The sequence below is a fragment of the Heptranchias perlo genome, unplaced genomic scaffold (assembly GCF_035084215.1).
Source record: "Heptranchias perlo isolate sHepPer1 unplaced genomic scaffold, sHepPer1.hap1 HAP1_SCAFFOLD_52, whole genome shotgun sequence".
Classification (NCBI taxonomy): domain Eukaryota; kingdom Metazoa; phylum Chordata; class Chondrichthyes; order Hexanchiformes; family Hexanchidae; genus Heptranchias; species Heptranchias perlo.
The window spans coordinates 4,980,599-5,003,602 of record NW_027139537.1 but is presented as its reverse complement, the minus strand read 5'-3'; the positions used below and the strand labels follow the sequence as shown (position 1 = coordinate 5,003,602).

Below are 23,004 nucleotides of genomic sequence, written 5' to 3'. Positions count from 1 at the left end.
TCGTTATTTCTTTCAGACCGAAATAAATAGGAACCGTGATTTTAAATTTGCACTAAGTGATTTTTAGGTCGTCGCCTTTAAATGTTTCAAAGGCGACTCCGAATTTATAATAGTCCGGCCATTTCACCAGCCGTGTTGAAAACAAAACATGTCTCTAACTTTCGCGTCTTTTTTCGAAAGGCAAAAAACATATTTCCCATGACCTCTGAAGGATGGACAAGTACATTTCAGAAAGCTGAAGCAAGTTCACCAGCCTTTTGATCTGGAGTCAGACCTTTGCGCCACGCACTCTGAAGACAGGATCCTGGATGTTATTATATTTTTTGAATGTTTCTCAAACACCGTTTCATATCTTGGTTGAATGGATGAGGCTGATCAAATCTCCGCCAGATCCCACCGGGAATGAGACAGCATTGGAAGCAGCCTTCACCCCCAATATCACGCTGGCATTCATCGCCTGCTCTCAGCGGACTGCATTAACAGGGCTTGGAGATATGGACTTTGTTCACATTTAATTAGAAATGTGAATCGTTAAATATTTAATCATTTTTAATGGGGACAACGTTTCACAATATTTCCGCCCGGTTTCGAACCCGGGACATTTCGCGTGTTAGGCGAACGTGATAACCACTACACTACGGAAACCTGACACCTCCAACCTCGTGTTAGGGATATAACCCCTCAGCCAAACGAATTTCCGTATTACTGTCCAGGAGCTCATTTCACAGGGATACATTTACTGCGCTGTATTTCGGAAGGCTGCAGAGAAGGATCGGTGGCGATGGTCAGGCAGGGAATCTCAGAGCATCGCGCTGACACAAACATTTCAATGTTTTTTTTTCATGTGCCTGATATCCGACCGCAGTGTAAATTATGGCGAATCAGGCATGCTCAGATGACATTGTTCACAGAGTGTTTTCTTGCAGCCAAATCACACATCAGAAAACTTGAAATGAGATGAAGAGATCGGAGCCATTTAAAGTGCTCCCAGTTACTGCTGATCAGGAATTGAAACATGGCACCGGCTTCAGTGCTATCAGAATGAGGCAATGAATCCGAAAGTGGGACGAAAAAGGTGCAATTTTCGTCCCTGGGTGGGCTCGAACCACCAACCTTTCGGTTAACAGCCGAACGCGCTAACCGATTGCGCCACAGAGACCGTCTGGTCCTTTTTCTTGCAAGATACACTAAAGCAGCGTGTCACCGAGCCAAAGTTACATGTTGCAGCCACAGAAATGCAATTGTCCACTATCAGTGTTACTTTTCCAGAAATAAAGGATGGGACATTGCTTGTGGAAACATGGAAACGGTCTGGTCTCGCTCAAAGCATCGATATCACCGACAACCAGCTCTCCTGCAACCGGCGCGCCCACCGGTGCTTTGTCTGTTAGTTAGTTGCACTGTGGGAGATCCTTCGCCACACTGACTGCAGCGGTTTAAAAAGCCGGCTCACCACCACCTTCTCAAGGGCTTTTTGGGATGGGCAATAAATGCCGGCCTCGCCAGCGACGCCCACATCCCATGAACGAATAAAAAGAAAATATTCTGAGCGTCCTGATGCTGATGTCAGGTTTTGATCCCTGATCTGCAGTAACTGGGAGCTGAAATATTAATTGTACCGAATGCAAACACTCCCTGATATATTTAACACTCTTACATGCCTTCCCTGCTGGCCTCGTCGTTCGGCTTCGGTGTTTTCATCACGGCGGCCTGGGTTGGGAATATGCTGTTACAAAAAAGAATTGCCAATTTTGTCGAATCACAGCAAACTTACGGCACAAAAGCAAGCCATTCGGCCCATCCTGTCCGCACCGGCCGGAAATGAGCTACCCAGCCGAATGCCACTTTCCAGCACTCGGTCTTTCACCTTGTAGGTTACGCCACTTCAAGTGCATATCCAAGTATTTTTTTAAATGTCACGAGGGATTCTGCCTCGACCACCCAGTCAGGCAGTGAGTTCCAGACCCCTACCACCCTCTGGGTGAAAAAAATTCTCCTCAGCTCCCCTTAAATCCTTCCACCAATCATTTAAAATCTATGCCTCCAAGTTATTAACCTCCCTGCTAAGGTAAATAGGTCCTTCGCCTCCACTCTGTCTGGGCCCTTCATAATTTTGTACACCTCAATTAAATCACCACTCAGCCTCCTCTGTTCCAAAGAAAACAACCCCTGACTATCCAATCTTTCCTCACAGCCAAAATTCTCCAGCCATGGCAACCTCCTCGTAAATCTCCTCTGTACCCTCTCTAGTGCAATCGCAGCTTTTTTGACCAGTCTGTCATTTGGGACCTTGTAAAAGCCTTGCTAAAATCCATGTAGACGACATCAAAGTACTGCAGGTGTGTTCTCACCAAAGCTCTATTTAATTGCAGCAAGACTTCCTTACTCTTATACTCCAACCTCCTTTCAAAAAGGCCAACATACCATTTTTCTTCCTAATTGATTGCTGTTCCTGCATGTTAACTTTCTGTGATTTGTTTACAAGTTCACCAAACTCCCTCTGAATACCGACATTTATTGGACTCTCACCTTTGTATCATCAGCAAACTTAGATACATTGCACTCGGTCCCCTCATCTCAGTCATTAATATAGATTGTAAACAGCAATTGCAACTTAAATTGTCCGCCCAGGATCGAAAGCAGGGCCGTTCGCGTGTAAAGCGAACTGGTAACCGCTGCTGACTTATACTGGGCAGAGGGGAACTGACCAGTCACCTCTCTCTGCTCTGATTGGGACATTTTTACTTCTCTTTAAACAACATCTCTCCTGTCCCACACTAAAATCATGGACCAGAATCATAGACTATTACAGCACAGAAGGAGGCCATTCGGCCGTGTTGCCGTGCCTACTCTTTGAAAGAGCTGTCCAATTTAGTCCAAAAAACCCAGCCTTTTCCCCGTAACCTTGCAAATCAGTTCTCTTCAAGTACCTGTCCAATTGCCTTTTGAAAGTTCCTATGAAAGCTGCTTCCACCACCCTTTCAGGGAGTGGCTACCAGATCGGAACAACCCTCTGTGTGAAAAAAAAAAATCTCCTCATTTCCCCTCTAGTCCTAAAAGCTCACAATCCTTCTCCACGGATGCCTTTTTACAAACATTTCATTCATCAAAACCAAACAAGATACTCTGGAAAATGTCTTCATTTTCAAGTAATTAATGTTCCGAAGGAGCTCCCTAATTTCCCTCCCATTTATGAATCAGATCATTCTCATCCGGATCTTTTTTCCACTTGAACCGGCCTCCCCTCCCAGGGGCTGAGTTCAGAATCTTCGAAGGATACAGCTCAGAAGCAGGCCATTCGGGCCATCGCGCCCGTGCCTTATCCAATAAACCATGTACCAGATTCTCCTGAATTCCAGGGTGTGGAACGAAAGCGAACAACAAAAGCCCTGACATTCGACCGTGGAGGTACAGGCAATTCTGTGACAAACCGGTTTGTCTTTTTCCCGGTTTTTCCCTGTCTATCTGACTGCGTTTATCTCTGTGCGTGTGGAGCTGCAGGCTGATTTTGAATTCATAAGTGTGTTTGTGTATGTTTCGTGCAATAAATAAATGAGTGAATCAGACGCTTCTCTCCCTGACACTGGGGAACTAGTGAGGCAGAATTCAGAGCAGGGTTCTGTTTATTGTGAAAAAGGGAATGCAAAATGAATTCCGGAATTATTCAGAATTCTACCAGCGCTAAAACCAAATGCGACCCCCGCCGTGATTTAAATACGCAGCTTTCTGATTTAGATTCAGACGCGCTAACGTTGCGCTACGAGGTCTGATGGTAGCGATCGGGTTATTTACCTTTATGAAAGTTTCTCATGCACCATTTCATTTATTTCAGATTTCCAAATCCCGCCCACTCCCACCGGGTATCAGGCAGCCACAGAATCAGCCTTCACCTGTCCGCGGCAGCATGACTGCAGCAAATCCAATGACACACACCCGGAACCCAGAATCATCACATCACAGGAAAGGAACTGCTCAAAATACATAACAGGACGGGCAGCATCTGAAAAAACGCTGAGACTTTCGGTGTTTGGACTTTGTTCAGGACTGCTAACAGGACGGTGTGAAAATTTAAACTATGGATGTGTATAAATGGATGTCATGCTTCTTTATAAATTGAGTGTTTAAGTTATGTGTGCCATTTATAAATTTATTTTGATTATTTTTACAATATGATATATCTTGTTATAAATATATATGATTGCACCTGTGACACTTATAAATACATTTGGGTGTAACTGCTTGGTGGTTATCATTATATCTCTGTGTATCTGTGTTATGTATTTGTGTGTAATGAAAAGTAAGACATAGAGAAATAAATATCCAGAAAATACATTTACAATATATACCCCACAAAAAAAGGAATAACTAAAAGATATATCTAAATAGATTTGTAAGCAGCAGTCATGAAATGCATTTACATCTTACAAATCAGAAATATATTTTCAATCTAACACGGCTGCAGCCCAATATATTTATAACCATCTGTTGACAATGTATAAGTCGGGTTTATGGTTATCGAGTGGTTAGAATTCGGCGCTTTCAGCACTATGGCCCGGGTTTGATTCCCGGTCAGCGCATTTGTTTTTACAAAACAGTTCACTGAATTACGCAAAATTATACAAGTCTCTTAGATGATTCTTTCAATTACCATTAATAAACCCACAACTTTCTGGTTCACACTGAACGAAATGCTAACAAGTTTGCCGAGTAAATGTCGAAACGACGCGAACTTCTCTGACTTTCATCCCTTCTCATTTTACGCACTTTATTTTTGGAGTCTGCTTCAAAGTGTTCAGTGGTGATGAGACGAGGAATCTGGTGCAGCCGTTGTTGAATGTGAAAGGATTGCAGCCCAATTTACACGAGAGAAAGCTCGTGCCTGGAGGTTTGTGAGGAGCAAGTTCCAGCAAATTGTTTCTGTCCCGGGATTAAACCGGGAGTTTTTCGCGTGTGACGCCAACATGATAACCATTACACCACGAAAACACCTATTTAGTCCAGCCCAGGTCAGATGGAAGTGTTGAGGGAGAAAGTGAACTGCTGACTCCCACTTCTGGGGGATGTCCCAAAGCGCTTCATAGAGGTGTAATCAAAAACATGGAATCATGGAATCGCAGGAGTCCATTCGGCCCATCGTGCGTTGGCCAGCTCTTTAAAATAAATGGTGCAATTTTAAAGGGGGTGCAGGAACAGAGAGACCTGAGGGTATACGTACACAAATCTTTGAAGGTGGCAGGACAAGTTGAAGAGATTGTAAACGAAAACGTATTCGGAATCGTTGACTTTATTAATAGAGGCATAGAGTACAAAAGCAAGGAACTTATGCTGAACCTTTATAAATCACTGGTTAGACCCCAGCTGGCCATCACACAATTCTGCCCACCACACTTTAGGAAGGATGTCAAGGCCTTGGAGAGGGTGCAGAGGTGATTTACTAGAATGGTGCCAGGGATGAGGGATTGCAGTGAGGTGGAGAGACTGGAGAAGCTGGGGTTGTTCTCCTTAGAGCAGAGACGGTTAAGGGGAGATTTAACAGGGGTCTTCAAAATCATGAACGGTTTTGATAGAATAAATAAGGAGAAACTATTTCCAGTGCCAGAAAGAATGGTAACCAGAGGACACAGATTTAAGGTAATTGGCAACAGAGGTGAGATGAGGAGAATGTTATTACGCAGCGAATTGTCATGATCTGGAATGCACTGCCTGAAAGGGTGGTGGAAACAGATTCAATAATAACATTCAAAGGGGAACTGGATAAATACTTGAAGGGGACAATTTTGCAGGGCTATGGGGAAAGGGAAGGGGAGCGGGTCCAATTGGATAGCTCTTTCAAAGAGTTGGCGCAGGCACGATGGACTGAATGGCCTCCTTCTGTGATGTTTTCATGCTGTGATTCTATGTTATGGAGGATTTTCTGATGCAGTGGATATTCGGGGCAGAGGAACAAGTGGGGATTGAACTCGACGGCAAGTGTATACAGTTCGTTCAAAGGGCTGAAGCCGACGGTTTCATTCCTCCCGTCGTTTAGCAGCAGGAAATTACTCGGCCATGCAGGCGACTTTTTTTGTCTTCATTCATGGGATGTGGGTGTCAATGGCAAGGTCAGCATTTATTGCCCATCCCTAATTGCTCTTGAGAAGGTGCTGGTGAGTCGCCTTCGTGAACTGCACCTTTCATTGACTGTGTCATTGACATTTTCTGGATAGAGAGAAACTATTTCCGCTGGTTGGGGATTCTAGGACTTGGGGGCACAGTCCAAAAATTAGAGCTACATCTTTGAGGAGTGAGATTTGAAAACATTTCCACACACAAAGGATGGAACAAGTTTGGAACTCTCTTTCCCTAACGGCAATTGATGTTTGCTTAATTGCAAATTTTAAATCTGAGATCGATAGCTTTTTGCCAAAAGAACGTATGAAGGGATAAGGGCCAAAGGCAGGTATATGGAGTTCGATCACAGTTCAGCCATGATCTTATCAAATGGCGGAGCGGACTCGAGGGGCTGAATGGCCTACTCGAATTCCGATGGTACATTTCCCCAAGTGTCTGCTCTCTCCATAGTTGCGACCTTGTGTTTAAAGCATATTTTCGTTTAAAGGTTGGTTTAGGGATGAGCCGGTGGGCGTCAAAACGTGCCGTGGATCGAGACCGGGTTGGTTATTGCGGGAAGAGCAAATCAACTGGGCCGAAAAATCAACTGCAGCTCAAGCAAGAAATAAAATAGGAGTCAAAGTAACCAATGTCGGAAGTGGGAAGGAGACTGCGACCTGAAAGCAGTGCCTTCGACCGCTCGGCCATCCTGACGGATAAATAGCACTTTGCCTCGCCACCCTTTCCACATTGAGACCCCCCCGGAGAAAGGTTCATTCACTCCAGTGCTTGGTGATATAAATGATGCTGGAAAGGCTCGGTGAGCGGGATGCCACCTCCCCGGGTTTTCCTGAGCCTATTGTACTTTATTCCTATTTAATGACGGGAATATTCGCAATCAGTAGCCAAAAAGGATTAAAAGCTGAATCACAGAGAAATGGAAATCCTCGTTAAATCTGATAATGCTGTAAGTAAAACTCGCTGGTGGTCCAGTGGTTAAGATTCGCCGCTTTTACCACAGCGGCCGGGGTGCGATTTCCAGCCAGAAGAGCAACTTTTGAACACTTGTTATATTAATCGCATGGAAGAAAAAAAAAACAATATTTTTGTTATTCACCATTAATTAACCGATAACGTGATTTTGCAGAATGAAAGGCCACTGAGGGATGTTGGAAAAGTTTAATAATGTCTTTTGTGCGATGAACTTTTTATTCCTTCTCATTTTACACACTGTATTTTGAAGGGCTCCGTTTAAAATGTTCAGTGCTCGTGAGACCACGAATTTGTGTCGAACTGAACAAAACAGGCTCTTTCACAGAGGACAGAAAAATCTGCCCCAAAATGATGTTCCCGCCCGGGATTGAACCGGGGACTTTTCGCGTGTGAGGCAAACGTGATAACCACTACACTACAGAAACCTCTGATCTGGTTACCAGCCAGAAGTTAGAATGACTGTATTGATTCTCATTCATAACTATTCACTTGATCGAAGTTGCACAAGTCACAAAAGAAAAATGTTCATTTCAAAGTTATTAAACTCCCAAATGTGGCCTGTCTTGTTTGGACAGGGGTTGACCCTGACGTCACAGCCTCAACAAAGCATTTTCTCAACATTTCCATTGGGAACAGGAGGAGGCCATTCAGCCCATTGAACCTGTTCCGCCCTTCAATTAGATCAGAGATGATCTGAACCTCAAATCAATTTATCCGCCTTTGCTCGCTATCCCTCGATACCCTTACCCAACAAAAATCTATCGATCTCAGTCTTGAAAGCTTCAATTGACCCCCAGCATTCACAGCCTTTTGGGGGACAGAGTTCCAGACTTCTACTGCCCTTTGTGTAAAAAAGTGCTTCCTGATTTCGAACCTGAATAGCATGGTTCTAATTTTAAGATTATGTCCCCCTCGTTCTTGATTCCCCAGAGGAAATTGATTCTCTCTCTCTATTCTATCGAATAATTTGAACATGTGAAACACCTCGCTCAGACCGCCCCTCAATCTTCGATACTCGAGGGAAGACGAGCCCAATCTATGCAGCCTGTCCTCATAATTCAACCTTTTTAGCCCCGGTAACATTCTGGTGAATCTGCTCTGCAACCCCTCCAAGGCCAATCTATCCTTCCTGAGGTGCAGTGTCCAAAACTGAACGCAGTTACTCCAGACGCAGTCCAACCAGAGCTTTATATAACTGGAACATAACTTCCACTTCTTGATATTCCAGCCCCCTGAGATAAAGGCGAACGCTCCGTTAGCCTTTTAAATTATTTTTGGACCCGTCCGTTAGCTTTTACTGATTTATGTAAATGAACCTTTAATTCTCTCAGCTTCTCCACAGTTCCGAGCTTCTTACCATTTGGTAAATACCCTGACCATCGGTCCAAAGTGGATTACCCCGCATTGAACTCCATCTGCCATAGTTTCTCCCACTCACTTAATCTATCAATGTCCTTTTGCAACTTTTCACTCGCATCCACACTACTTACTGTACCACCCAACTTAGTGTCATCAGCAAACTTGGATATACGACTCTCTGTTCCTTCATCTAAGTCATTGATAAATATGGTGACACTCTGAGACCCCAGTTACAGATCCCTGGGGGACACCACTAGTCGCATCCTGCCAATTGGAGTATGTACCCATTATCCCTACTCTCTGTCTCCCATCTCCGAACCAATTCTCTACCCATGTCAATACATTGCCTCAAGATCCATGTGTTTTCATTTTTGCCAATAGTCTCATGTGTGGAACCTTATCAAATGCCTGCCGGAATTCCATATAAATAATATCATAGGAACGTGGGGACAGGAGTAGGCCATTCAGCCCCTCGTGCCTGCTCCGCCATTTGATAAGATCATGGCTGATCTGTGATCTAACTCCATATACCCGCCTTTGGCCCATATCCCTTAATACCTTTCATTGCCAAAAAGCTATCTATCTCAGATCTAAATTTAGCAACTGAGCTAGTATCAATTGCCGTTTGTAGAAGAGAGTTTCAAACTTCTACCACCCTTTGTGTGTAGAAATGTTTTCTAATCTCGCCCCTGAAAGGTCCGGCTCTAATTTTTAGACAAAATTGTGGCAAGTTCGCGGGACATCTTGGACAAAATGGCGGCAAGTCCTTCACGGCTGCTGCACAGGGAAAGCAGGAGGCCATTCAGCCCCTCAAGCCCGTTTCATCGTTACTGAAGGCCGATCATCCCCTCAAGCCTGTTACATAGAATCAAGAAGAGGCCATTCAGCCCATCGAGCCTGTTATACAGGAACTGAAGGCCATTCAGCCCTTCGAGTCTGTTATACAAGAACTAGACACCAATCAACCGTTCAACCCTGTCAGGTAGCAAAAGGAGGAGGCCATTCAGCCCCTGGAGCACCTTGCACCAGATCTGGTGGCCAATCAGCCCCTCAATCCTGTTACATAGGAACAGGAGGAGGCCACTCTGCCCCTCGAGCGTGTTAACGGGAACTGAAGGCCATCCAGCCCCTCGAGCCCATTACAACGGAACTGGAGGCCAGACAGACCCTCAAGCCTATGACATAGGAACAGGAGGAGGCTATTCAGCCCTTCGAGCCTGTTATACAGGAACTAGACGCCAACCAACCATTCAGGCCTGTCAGATATCAACAGGAGGAGGCCATTCAGCCCCGAGCCCATTACACCAGACCTGGAGGCCAATCAGCCCCTCAAGCCTGTTGCATAGGAACAGCAGCAGGCCATTCAGCCCCTCGAGCATGTTATACGGGAACTGAAGGCCATTCAGCACCTCGAGCCTATTACACTGGAATAGGACTCGGCCATTAAGCCCCTCGAGCTTGTTGCACTGGAACAGAAGGAGGCCATTCAGTCCTTCGATACTGTTATACAGGATCTGGAAGCCTTTCAGCCCCTCACGCATGTTACATAGGAACAAGATGAGTCCATTCAGCCCCTCGAGCATGTTACATAGGAACAAGAGGAGTCCATTCAGCCACACGAGCCTGTTACACAGGAACAGGAGTGGACAATTCAGCTCCTCAACCTGTTCTGCCATTCAATTAGATCATGGCTGATCTGTATCTTAACTCCAACTACCCGCCTTGGTTCCTTGATCCTCAATACCCTTGCCGAACAAAAGTCTATCAATCTCCGTTTTGAAATTTCGGATTGACCCCCAGCCTCAACAGACTTTTGTGGGAGAGAATTCCAGATTTCCACTACCCTTTTGTGAAGAAGAACTTCCTACCATCACCCCTGGGCGGCCGAGCTCTAATTTTAAGGTTATGCCCCTTTGTTCTGGACTCCCCCAACAGAGGAAGTAGTTTCTCTCTATCTACCCTATCAACTCCTTTCATCATCTTAAACACCTCAATTCAATCACACCTTAATCTTCTATATTCAGGGGAATACTAGCCTTGATAATTCAACCTGTCCTCATAATTTAACGTTTTTAGACCCATTATCATTCTGTTGCATCTGTGCTGCAGCCCTTCCAAGGCCAATGTATCCTTCCTGAGGGTCAGTGCCCAGAACTGAATGCAGCCCTCCAGATGGGGTCTAACCAGAGCTCTGTACAGCTGGAACATAACTTCCACCCCTTTATATTCCAGCCCTCTTGAAATAAAGGCCGACATTCTATTAGCCTTGTTAATTATTTTTGCAAATGTCCACTAGCTTTTAATCATCTCTGCACTTGGACCCCTAAATCTCTCTGCTCCCCCACAGTTTCGAGCTCCTCACTATTTAGAAAACTCTCTGATCTAACTTTCTTAGATCCAAAGTGGATGACCTCACATTTCCCCACATTGAACTCCATTTGCCACAGTTTTACCCACTCACATAATCTCTCATTGTCCTGGGAATGCTTGGTGCTTTTGTTTGGTTGGAGAATGCTTTAAATCAGTTCATTATTTTAAAAAGATCACAATTGATTTTTATTTTGTACAGTTTGAACAAGACCATTATTACCCGATCAGTAAAATATCCGTGTTTTTCAGATAATGGAGACAGTTCAGATATATTTGCCTTTTTGTCTACTTTAATGAAGTGAAATTTTGCTGATTTAAAATCAGCAGTATTTCTTAGCTTGAAAAAGCATCTCCTCTGTGAGGTGAGGCTTCACTCTCAATGTCTCAGTGTTTCCGCTTGTCCTGATATCAATGTAACACTTGAAGGGCTCCAGGTAATGAACAGTGAAACCCCTTCAGATTATCTCAGCCCACTCGTTCTATCCAGTGCCGAATAGTGTCTGCTCTTCAGAGCGTGACAGATTCACACTACACTGGAGCTTGTTTTAGACTTTAACTGCCAAACAAATTGATGAAACAGTAAGAGAATAAACAGAATAGTAGCAGTAAGACAACAGTTTTACTGTAAAGCTCAACCAGATCATTATTGGAAAATAAAAAATAATAAATAATTCAAAATACTATACGAAACTGTGCCCGAACTTTCGAACATCCTGGTTCTTTGTTGTCTTTTTATCACAAACTATGGAAGCTGTCGACTTGATTAACATTCTCAGAGATTCCAAACAGACTCACCAGTTTGAAAAAGACAGGCTGATAAATGCCTTCAAAACAGTGACTGGGAGCCAGTCATTTTAAGCAATGGTTTGTTTAATTCAAAAGAAGCTGCCAATCAAAACTGTACGAGGAGAAATGACCCCGGAGGTTTGTATCTGAATCAAATGTTTGACTTTGTGAGTTCAGGCTGCCGTTGAGAGGTGCAGCCTGCCTTTCAGAGGTGCAAACCACTCACGCAATATCGGGGGCCCCCCTGCTGGTGAGAAGCCGCTGAACAGCGCAGTCAGGTCTGACTGCTCGCAGGAATCAGGTAAATCACCAGGCAGCACCAATCTCACGGACTGTCTGCATCTCAACGACCGGGTGCAGGTTAATCACGTGGAGGTTTATCGACCATCGCGCCCGGATTCGGGGGTTATCGAATTTAACCCCGTACATATCTTTATATATATATATTACATAGAATACAGCACGGCACAGAAACAGGCCATTCGGCCCAACTGGGTAAATAAGTATCCCATCGAGTCCCCACAGTGTGACTAAGTGATTCCACACTGCACCCAGTGATGGTGTCCCATTGATCCACAGTGCACCCAGTGATCCACAGTGCACCCAGTGATAGTGTCCCATTGATCCACAGTGTCCCAGTGATCCACAGTGCACCCAGTGATAGTGTCCCATTGATCCACAGTGTCCCATTGATCCACAGTGTCCCAGTGATCCACAGTGCACCCAGTGATAGTGTCCCATTGATCCACAGTGTCCCATTGATCCACAGTGTCCCAGTGATCCACACTGCACCCAGTGATAGTGTCCCATTGATCCACAGTGTCCCAGCGATCTAGTGCACCCAGTTATCCCAAAGTGAACACAGAGTGACCCGGTGATCCAGCTGCACACCCACTGATAATGCCACAATGCTCCCTAATTGATCCCAGTGATCCCACAGTGCAGTCAGTGATTCCACAGTGCACCCAGAGGTCCCAGTATCCCAGTTCACTGCATTTGTGTAAACGTTTGAGACTGTCTTTATATACAACAACTTGCGTGTATAAAATAACATGTCTACATATATATATATAATATTTCTACATGTCTATATATATATATATATATATATGTACATATATAATATTTCTATATTACTTAGAATGGGTAAAGTAGTTTCTCCTCTGACCCCATGAAGCTGAAACAAAATGGTGGCCATTAAGGCGGCCATCTTAAACAACATGGCCGCCAGTGTCCCAGTGATGCCACAGGAAGCCAATGATCCCACAATGTCCCACTGATCCCACAGTGTCCCACTGATCCCACAATGTCCCACTGATCCCACAATGTCCCACTGATCCCACAGTGTCCCACTGATCCCACAATGTCCCACTGATCCCACAGTGTCCCACTGATCCCACAATGTCCCACTGATCCCACAATGTCACAGTGATCCCACAATGTCCCACTGATCCCACAATGTCCCACTGATCGCACAATGTCCCACTGATCCCACAATGTCCCACTGATCCCACAATGTCCCACTGATCCCACAATGTCCCAGTGATCCCACAATGTCCCACTGATCCCACAATGTCCCACTTATCCCACTATGTCCCACTGATCCCACAATGTCTCACTGATCCCACAATGTCCCACTGATACCACAATGTCCCACTGATCCCACAGTGTCCCACTGATCCCACAGTGTCCCACTGATCCCACAATGTCCCACTGATCCCACAATGTCCCACTGATCCCACAATGTCCCACTGATCCCACAATGTCCCACTGATCCCACAATGTCCCACTGATCCCACAATGTCCCACTGATCCCACAATGTCCCACTGATCCCACAGTGTCCCACTGATCCCACAGTGTCCCACTGATCCCACAATGTCCCACTGATCCCACAATGTCCCACTGATCCCACAATGTCCCACTGATCCCACAGTGTCCCACTGATCCCACAATGTCCCACTGATCCCACAATGTCCCACTGATCCCACAATGTCCCACTGATCCCACAATGTCCCAGTGATCCCACAATGTCCCACTGATCCCACAATGTCCCACTGATCCCACAGTGTCCCACTGATCCCACAGTGTCCCACTGATCCCACAATGTCCCACTGATCCCACAATGTCCCACTGATCCCACAATGTCCCACTGATCCCACAGTGTCCCACTGATCCCACAATGGCCCACTGATCCCACAATGTCCCAATGATCCCACAATGTCCGACTGATCCCACAATGTCCCACTGATCCCACAATGTCCCACTGATCCCACAGTGTCCCACTGATCCCACAATGTCCCACTGATCCCACAATGTCCCACTGATCCCACAATGTCCCACTGATCCCACAGTGTCCCACTGATCCCACAGTGTCCCACTGATCCCACAATGTCCCAATGATCCCACAATGTCCCACTGATCCCACAATGTCCCACTGATCCCACAGTGTCCCACTGATCCCACAGATCCCACAATGTCCCACTGATCCCACAATGTCCCACTGATCCCACAGTGTCCCACTGATCCCACAGTGTCCCACTGATCCCACAATGTCCCACTGATCCCACAATGTCCCACTGATCCCACAATGTCCCACTGATCCCACAATGTCCCACTGATCCCACAGTGTCCCACTGATCCCGCAATGTCCCAATGATCCCACAATGTCCCACTGATCCCACTATGTCCCACTGATCCCACAATGTCCCACTGATCCCACAATGTCCCACTGATCCCACAATGTCCCACTGATCCCACAATGTCCCACTGATCCCACAGTGTCCCACTGATCCCACAATGTCCCAGTGATCCCACAATGTCCCACTGATCCCACAATGTCCCACTGATCCCACAATGTCCCACTGATCCCACAATGTCCCAATGATCCCACAATGTCCCACTGATCCCACAATGTCCCACTGATCCCACAATGTCCCAATGATCCCACAATGTCCCACTGATCCCACAATGTCCCACTGATCCCACAATGTCCCAGTGATCCCACAATGTCCCACTGATCCCACAGTGTCCCAGTGATCCCACAATGTCCCACTGATCCCACAGTGTCCCACTGATCCCACAGTGTCCCAGTGATCCCACAATGTCCCACTGATCCCACAATGTCCCACTGATCCCACAGTGTCCCACTGATCCCACAATGTCCCACTGATCCCACAGTGTCCCACTGATCCCACAATGTCCCACTGATCCCACAATGTCCCACTGATCCCACAATGTCCCACTGATCCCACAATGTCCCACTGATCCCACAATGTCCCACTGATCCCACAATGTCCCACTGATCCCACAGTGGCCCACTGATCCCACAATGTCCCACTGATCCCACAATGTCCCACTGATCCCACAATGTCCCACTGATCCCACAGTGGCCCACTGATCCCACAATGTCCCACTGATCCCACAATGTCCCACTGATCCCACAATGTCCCAGTGAACCTGCAGTATCCCAGTGATCCCATAGCAACCTGTGAACCCACAGTGCTCCCAGTGATCCCACAGTGACCCAGACACAATTCACGTGAGCCTGTGGTGAAGGCCTCGATCAGTCCCCTGTGGAGAGAAAGCTTCTTGTCCAAGGAATCCTCCTCCTCCCAAAAATTCTCTTTCCACAACTTCATGTTACAGCATTTCCACAAAAAAATCTTTTAATTGATTTTTAAAAATGGATTAAAAACAAAGCAAGCGAATAAAAAAGCACAGCAAGAGCTCAGAGCTCCCTCACACTCACTCACACACACACATTCACACTCAGTCACTCACTCATTCCATGACACAGGCAGGCCATCTCTCAGCAAACACCACTGACAAAAAAAAATCCCAAGTTACAAAGCAGAGAATCTGAAGAAAAGAGTGAAAAGCTGGGACAGAGAGAAACAGAAAGACACTCGCGCAGACTGAAGAGCACATGTTGCTTCTCTCTCTCTCTAATACAAGTTTGCAGGGTTTTCTCTCCTGCTTTGCCACTCAATCCCTCACCCACCCCCTCCCCTAAAAGGTGCTGGTCTGTCTGCCTGTCCTTGGTTAATGTTCGCTGCAGGGTCCAAATTGCCCCTGTGCTCATTTTCCCTTCTGTTCCTGGAGCAGGGGACACAAACCCCGGGCATTTTTTGCTACTTCGCCCTTTATGTTGCAGTTTGCAAAGGTGAACGAACTTTCCCTTTGCTCTTTTCTCTTGTTTTAATTAGCAGTGGACGAAAGCCCAGCAGTTTGTGATCAACTTACAGTTTGTGGCTTTTTCCAATCAGCCAAAGATTTCAAATAAATTCATGACATATAAAAGAGCCAAAGCAATTTTTTAAAAACCCAATATACAGCAAGATCCCTCACTCAGTTACAGGGACAATCTCTCAGCAACATTCATTTACACAGAAACATAGCCCAATTTATAAAGGAGAAGAATCTAAAGAGTAAAAGGTTGAGAAACAGCTTTATCCACAACAACAACTTATATATATATATATATATATAAGAACATAAGAAATAGAAGCAGGAGTAGGCCAATCGGCCCCTCGAGCCTGCTCCACCATTCAATAAGATCATGACTGATCTGATCCTAACCTCAAATCTAAATTCATGTCCAATTTCCTGCCCGCTCCCCGTAAGCCCTAATTCCCTTTACTTCTAGGAAACTGTCTATTTCTGTTTTAAATTTATTTAATGATGTAGCTTCCACAGCTTCCTGGGGCAGCAAATTCCACAGACCTACTACCCTCTGAGTGAAGAAGTTTCTCCTCATCTCAGTTTTGAAAGAGCAGCCCCTTATTCTAAGATTATGCCCCCTAGTTCTAGTTTCACCCATCCTTGGGAACATCCTTACCGCATCCACCCGATCAAGTCCCTTCACAATTTTATATGTTTCAATAAGATCGCCTCTCATTCTTCTGAACTCCAATGAGTAGAGTCCCAATCTACTCAACCTCTCCTCATATGTCCACCCCTTACAACAGCAAATTGTATCCATATGTATATATATATATATATGTGTGTGTGTGTGTATTATCAAAACTACTATTACAAGCATCCATGAGGGCTGTGGGGGAAAAGCAGAGCAGGAAATGGGAATGATTGGATCGCGCTTTCAAGGAGCTGGCACAGGCAGGGTGGGCTGAATGGACTCCTCTTGCACCGTGCCTGCTATCAAAATGTGAATCGATGAACAACAACTTCAACGCCATGAACCTGAAACAAAATAGCACCCGAAAGGCGGCCATCTCACTGAGGGGCAAGGTGAAGCTTGTTGTGATGAGAGACACAGAGAGGGATAATTAGCTTTTTCTGTTGAATCACTGTTGCACTATAGTTAAAAATACAAACTGAGTGAGACTAACACTAGCTGGTGTTTAACAGAAAGACAGCGGTGCAGTGAGGGAATAAACATCAAAATGTGAACTTCTGCCAAAAAAATGAATTAACATTTGGTTATTTGGACTGAATGGTGACAGAAAAGGAGAGACCAGACATTCGGAGGAAAGGTCCAATCAACCATTTTTTGTAGAGAATGTAATTCTAGCTTCTATTAAATAAATCAGAGTAAAATTGGACTCAATCTGAATGTAGTTCTGATCTGGGATTTAATTCATTTCTCCATTATTCATATTTTTCTTTAATCTGAAACAATAACAGTATTTTAACAGTAACAGAACAGGAGAGTGCTATGGGACCCTGTCCAGTTTATTAACACTGCAGAAGGGGTAAAAATACATATTATTTATTACAGAATCCAGCAGCTCACTGGGAAAGTAACACATGGTACAGATGGAGGAGCAAAAAGGTGGAAAGTGATTTTACACTTTAATTTGGAGCAATAACTTTTTATCTCCACAAGGTTTAGTTTTACATTTAATTAATGGGCTCTTTATCCTAAACAAACTTCAGGCACAAACCATGGCTTTATAAAGAAAACAATCATTTATTATTAATTCAATAGAAAAAATGACATCAGAATTTAAACATCATTTTGGGTTTATGCCCGATTTAGAATTGCTTTAGCAAAAATTAAACAACACATTCTCAATTCTCAAAATGAATAACCGTTTGGAAATCAAATGTTTATCTTAGACTAAGCCCATAACGAAAGTTTTAGACTTGCCGAGAAGATTCCAGGTATTTTGATGGATACCGTTGTAGTGTAGTGTGACTTTCTCTGTTAGACAGGTCATCTGCTTCACAGGCAATCTGTAAACCTGCATCGAGGCATCAAGCTGGGAGATAGCGAGCAGTCAGGAAGATTCCAGGTGAGGTGGTGCTGCCAGGAAGCTAAAGGTGATGTTGGAGCAGTTATGGTGGATCTGTGTCTGTCCCCACTCAACTTCTGCCCAGCTTTTTAAGACCGTTTTTATAGAGAATCACACCTCTGGGACGGTGGCTTCTCAACAACAGGTTCCGACAAATACAACCCACGATTGATTGACACTTCACTTGTTTTCTCTCAGTGTCCACAACATCACCAAGTTAAGTCGGCAGGAGTTCAAACGACCTCTAGCCCTCCTGGAATCGTTCTTGTTGCTATGGTGATCTATCCTCTGCTGTGTGATATTTTACAATGTGTCATTAATAATCCTTCTAACAGTCCTTCCACCTTTTAAGCGTCCTTTTCCTTCAGATATGCTGAAGCTGATTTAGTCTCAGGCTTTCGATTATCAGATGAATTTTTACTACACAGAGCAGCTGGGAAACTCCTGCAGTAAGTAATGGTCAGGGTCAGGTACACAAGGCTGAGTGAATTTATTGTGCAGCTCAAGGCATCACCTTGAGAAATGTCAAAATTAAATCCACAAGAGTGTTGGCCCAGAACAAACATGAACTGTCTGACCTGCTTCATCTGCGGCTCTTCTGCTGGTCAGCACTCTCACACACTCCAGGCTGATTACATAGTTATTTTTGTCCGTACTTCATTGTGTCTGTTCTCTGTTTATGTCGTTTGTCTCTATTTATTTTCTGTGTGTTTTTCTATCTTGTTATTTCCACTTCTACTTCCACCACTTTGCAATTCTTTGTCAGTCTCTCTCTCTCGTTCCATCCATGTCTGCTTGCTCTCTCTCATTATATATATATATATATATATATATGCTTTCTTTCACTCTTTCTTTCTCTCTTTATTTTTTCTCTCCAGTCTAACAAACTCACTTTATTTATCTCCAGCTCTGTGTACCTCTGTCTCTACCCCTCTTTGGTTCCATCTCCCTCTCTTTGTCACAGACCCTCTCCCCTTTATGTGAACCTGTTTTAATTTTCTGCGCCATTTAATCATTATATTTATTTTGCCTTGTGTTCTCTGTCTCTGTCCACTCCTCTCTCCATCTCTCTCTCCTTCTGTCTTTCTCTGTCTCTCTCCCTGTCTTTCTGTATTTCTTACTCTCTCTGTCCCACTATCTCCCTGTATTTCTCTCTGATCTCTCTCACGCTCTCCCTGTGTCGCTCTCTGCCTCTCTCTCTCTCTTTCTTGCTCTCACTTTCTATCTCTCCCTAGCTCTTTATATCACTATCTCGCTCTCTCTCACTCTTTATCGCTTTATGTTCCTCTCTGTCTCCATGTCAGTCACTCTCCCCTCTCTCACTCCCTCTGTGTATATCTGCCTGTCTCAGTCTTTCTCCAACTCTCTGACTTTCTCTCTCTCGCTCCTTCTCCCCCTCTCCACCTCGCTCTCTCTCTCTCTCTCCCTCGCCATTTATTTGGAGTGCACCCATTCTGATCTGGCCCAAAGCAGCTACTTTGAATCCCAGATTTGCACATTTTGCTGGATGAGCATTTAGTTGAAGTCCAGCTCGGCTCTTTAGTGCCGCTATTTCGAGTAAAATGCATGTGTCGTCTGCAGAGTAAATCCTGCCTTAATAGGTCAGAGTTTCAATAACATATAACATCAGAACCATATTTCAGATCATTTCAGGGCTCTGTGCTGCTAATATAAAATGTACTTTCCATCCCCCGGGAAGTGTAGGGATGGAGTATGAAATGGGATTTAGTTCTAGTGCTTGAAGCCCTTCAGCTCTTTCTATGATTTCACTAATTTAACAATTAGATTGAATGGGTATTTCACCGCGTTCTTCAGCTCCTCTCTGAATTTAGTCTGGGTCAGGACATAAATACACGTGTTTGTGCAGGAACTGAGAAGCTGCAGCATTCCTGCTGTGTGTTGTGTGATATAACCAGGGTCAGTGTAGGAGTAAAAAGACCGAATGTCTGCAATTCGCATATAAATGTTAAATATAACATATGTCATCCACAACAGTATAAAACTGCCCGATATACTGAAGAGTAAAATGATGGATTTCTTTCGGTTCTCCATCTCTGGATCACTCTGATTCTCTCCATTACTGCGGCCCCGGAGTCCCCTGCGGACTCGACTGGACACTAAAATACGCCTGACCGTCAGAACATTGAGCAGTAAAATCAGACAGAACGGGACACAAGGGGTTAAAATGAGGTAAAACATCTCAAATGCTGCCCATGCGGGGGAAGTACGGAAGCTCAGTTTAGTCACACAAAACCAGGGAACATTATCAATTATGTCTAAAGGTTCAAATGCAAAGTACGTGGGGACAGTCACCGAACAGACCAGCACACTCACTGTTCCCAGAACCACAGCCGCCGTTCTCTCGGTGCAATATTTAGTTTTCAGCTTCTCACAACAAATGGCCACAAATCGATCAAAGGTGAAAGCGACTGTGAACCAGACAGAAACCACAGTGACTGCACCACCCAAGACTATAATAAAACTACACACGGGAGTAATGCTCAGGAATGACCCTGGGAAATACATCGCATTAATCGCCCTCAATATCGGATCAGTGATAATGACCATGAGATCGGTCACTGCCATTCCCACCAGGTAGACACTGATACATTTGGAGAGACCGCACTTTCCTCGGGACAGGATCACAATCGCCACCAAGTTAACTGTAAGAGAGAGAAAAGGAATCAGAGAAATTACTGATCAGACCTGGAGACAAAGCAGCAGTTTGAGAGGATCTGGGGTGAAATTTGCAGCTTTGTTGCTGCATCGAAGGGTGGAAAGTGATTGATTGACCTGGGCAGCGCTTTCGGGCAGAGAGATGTTTTTAAACACAATGATCAATAATGAATTGGGAGATGGATACAGAAAGTGAATAAAGTGAGCACCGGACCCACTGGAAGGGCTGAGTGAGGGCTCAGTGCCGGTGGGGAAGGGAGAAGGGGTTTTACACACCGGGAATCCAGCGGATTAAAGCCGGGTTTGGACTCCAGACGGATGGGAAAGAGAGAGAAGTGTCGGAAGGTGGGGGACAGGGGGAGGTGCAGCTCGTGTGTTGCTCTGGGTTAAGAGAGTCGATAGTGAGTCAGATTGGGAGGGAGTCAAGGAAAAGAGTAGTGCACATGAACGTGTCGGAGATGGAGAGGAGTCAGGAGTAGATGGTTTGGGAGAATTGACAAACTGAAGGAACCGACGAGACAGAGGATTCATTGTAGTGTGAGCAGAGGCTGGGATTCACAGGGAGAGACTGTACACAATCCAACTATTACATTTAACAGTTCATTTCGGTAGTTATTGGTGTCAGGGAACCTGTGTTTGGTACAAAATGTGTTTAATAAATTTAATTTGCAAATTCAATGAAACTTAAAATGAAAAGTATTAATAAAATTAATCACGTTGTTATTGAACTGATCCGAGCTTGAAAAAAACAGTTTCCGAATAATTGATTACAATCAAGAAATTTCTGATTCTATTCTTGAAGTAAATTTTAATTATGTTTAGTGTTAAGTTGGAAAACAAGGAACATTCACAAAAACAGACTGAGGACCTGACAGGGATATAAACATGAGGAGCGAGTCCCACAATAAAAACTCACCCAATCTGACCACATCACAATAACACCTTCAAATCACGTTTTCTCTGTTTAATTGTACTGGAAGTTTCAGCAGTTCATTCTGATGAATTATTCACACCACAGCCTCTCGCTTTCCCTCTCAGTCGCCCTCTCTATCATTCACTCTACTCTCTTTCTCAAGTTCATTTTCATATCCGATTAAATCCTATCATCCTGTGCCTGCATTCTGTTCACCAGCCCCGTGTTTCACCGATCCTATTCTCAGTGTTAGTTTGTTAAATAGTGAAGCCTCTGTGGAATAGTTTAATGTTTCTACAGATCACCCAATCCTCCACCTGTTCACCAACACTGTTCACTTAATCTACAAATCATGGAATAAACAGAATCGAATCCCTCTCCCAGGCAGATCTCACAATAATTGAGATTCCTTCTCCAGTAATTATAGGGTACAGGGATAGATGGCGGGACTGTTCAATTTACAAAACGCCAACATCACACTTATAATCTACAGGTACATAGAAGGTCTGCTGATTTCAACAGGGACAGTGCAAATTGAGACCACAAAACATCAAAACATTTCATTTTACAGTGAAGTCCAGTGACAGTCAGTGAATTCATCCACAGTGAAGCAGAGAAGGAGATGTGAAAGAGGCAGCAGCAAACTCAGTTCAGTAACCAGACATCTGAAGCGGCGTCAGATACACACATAATGAAATAATATTTCATAACAGTGATCACCAATACATACATTGAAATCTCAGTTAAACTGAAGCATGTTATTGAGGAGGGAGGACATTCCACTGCCTCCTTGTAAAACTGAGACCTTGAGTTATCTCATTATCAATCACTGAAAACACATTGATGAAAACATATTCCAGGACAGGTTAGTTCCACAACAAGAAACTGTTATCTTCTCCTGATGGTCTGACACCAACTCTTAGCCCAATACATTCAGTACAGAGAATAATGCAGTAACAATGCCAGTGTTGGATAGACAAATTCATGACAGATATAATGCAGCGCCTCAATACCGAAAGAGCAGAGACTAAACACATTCTATAATTCAACCAATACAACAGAACAAGTGACTGTGTAAAATATGTAGGGACACAAAACAATTTTCCAAGTACAGCAGCAGAGTTAACACCGATTTACACCATTAACAGCTGAGATAACAGCTTACCTGGAACTCCAAATGCTGCAAGAACTGGATTATAAATCCGTATTATCTGATGGATTACTGGATATCCCATTTCTGTGAGAAGCACTGACTTCTGTTACCCTGGAAACCACAGCTCCAGCAGACACTCTGAGCTGATCCATTCCAACAAGCCCTGATTTATACAGGGGAGAAGTCTCCACTGACACGGTTATACTCCTGATCATTGCTATTAGTTACAGTCAGTTTAACAAACACATTATATCAGCAGCTTTGACTCCGCTGTAAATAATGTGGTGAATAAAACACAAACATCTCAAAGTCCACCTTATTACTTAATCAGACCTCTCTCAGGAATAAAGTTTAAATCTGTTCTCATACAGGACTGATCCAATAATAATAAACGGCTTCATTTACAGCT

At 44.4% G+C, this 23,004-nt stretch overlaps 3 non-coding genes across 3 annotated transcripts; all 3 read right to left on the bottom strand.

Annotated features, from left to right (window-relative positions):
• Positions 1-572: 572 nt before the first annotated feature.
• Positions 573-645, bottom strand: trnav-aac (transfer RNA valine (anticodon AAC)). Its single transcript has one exon. It is a non-coding gene; the product is annotated as a tRNA-Val (tRNA).
• A 440-nt stretch (positions 646-1,085) lies between these two features.
• Positions 1,086-1,159, bottom strand: trnan-guu (transfer RNA asparagine (anticodon GUU)). Its single transcript has one exon. It is a non-coding gene; the product is annotated as a tRNA-Asn (tRNA).
• Positions 1,160-7,435: 6,276 nt separating this feature from the next.
• On the bottom strand, positions 7,436-7,508 carry trnav-cac (transfer RNA valine (anticodon CAC)). The gene has a single exon. It is a non-coding gene; the product is annotated as a tRNA-Val (tRNA).
• Positions 7,509-23,004: the final 15,496 nt, after the last annotated feature.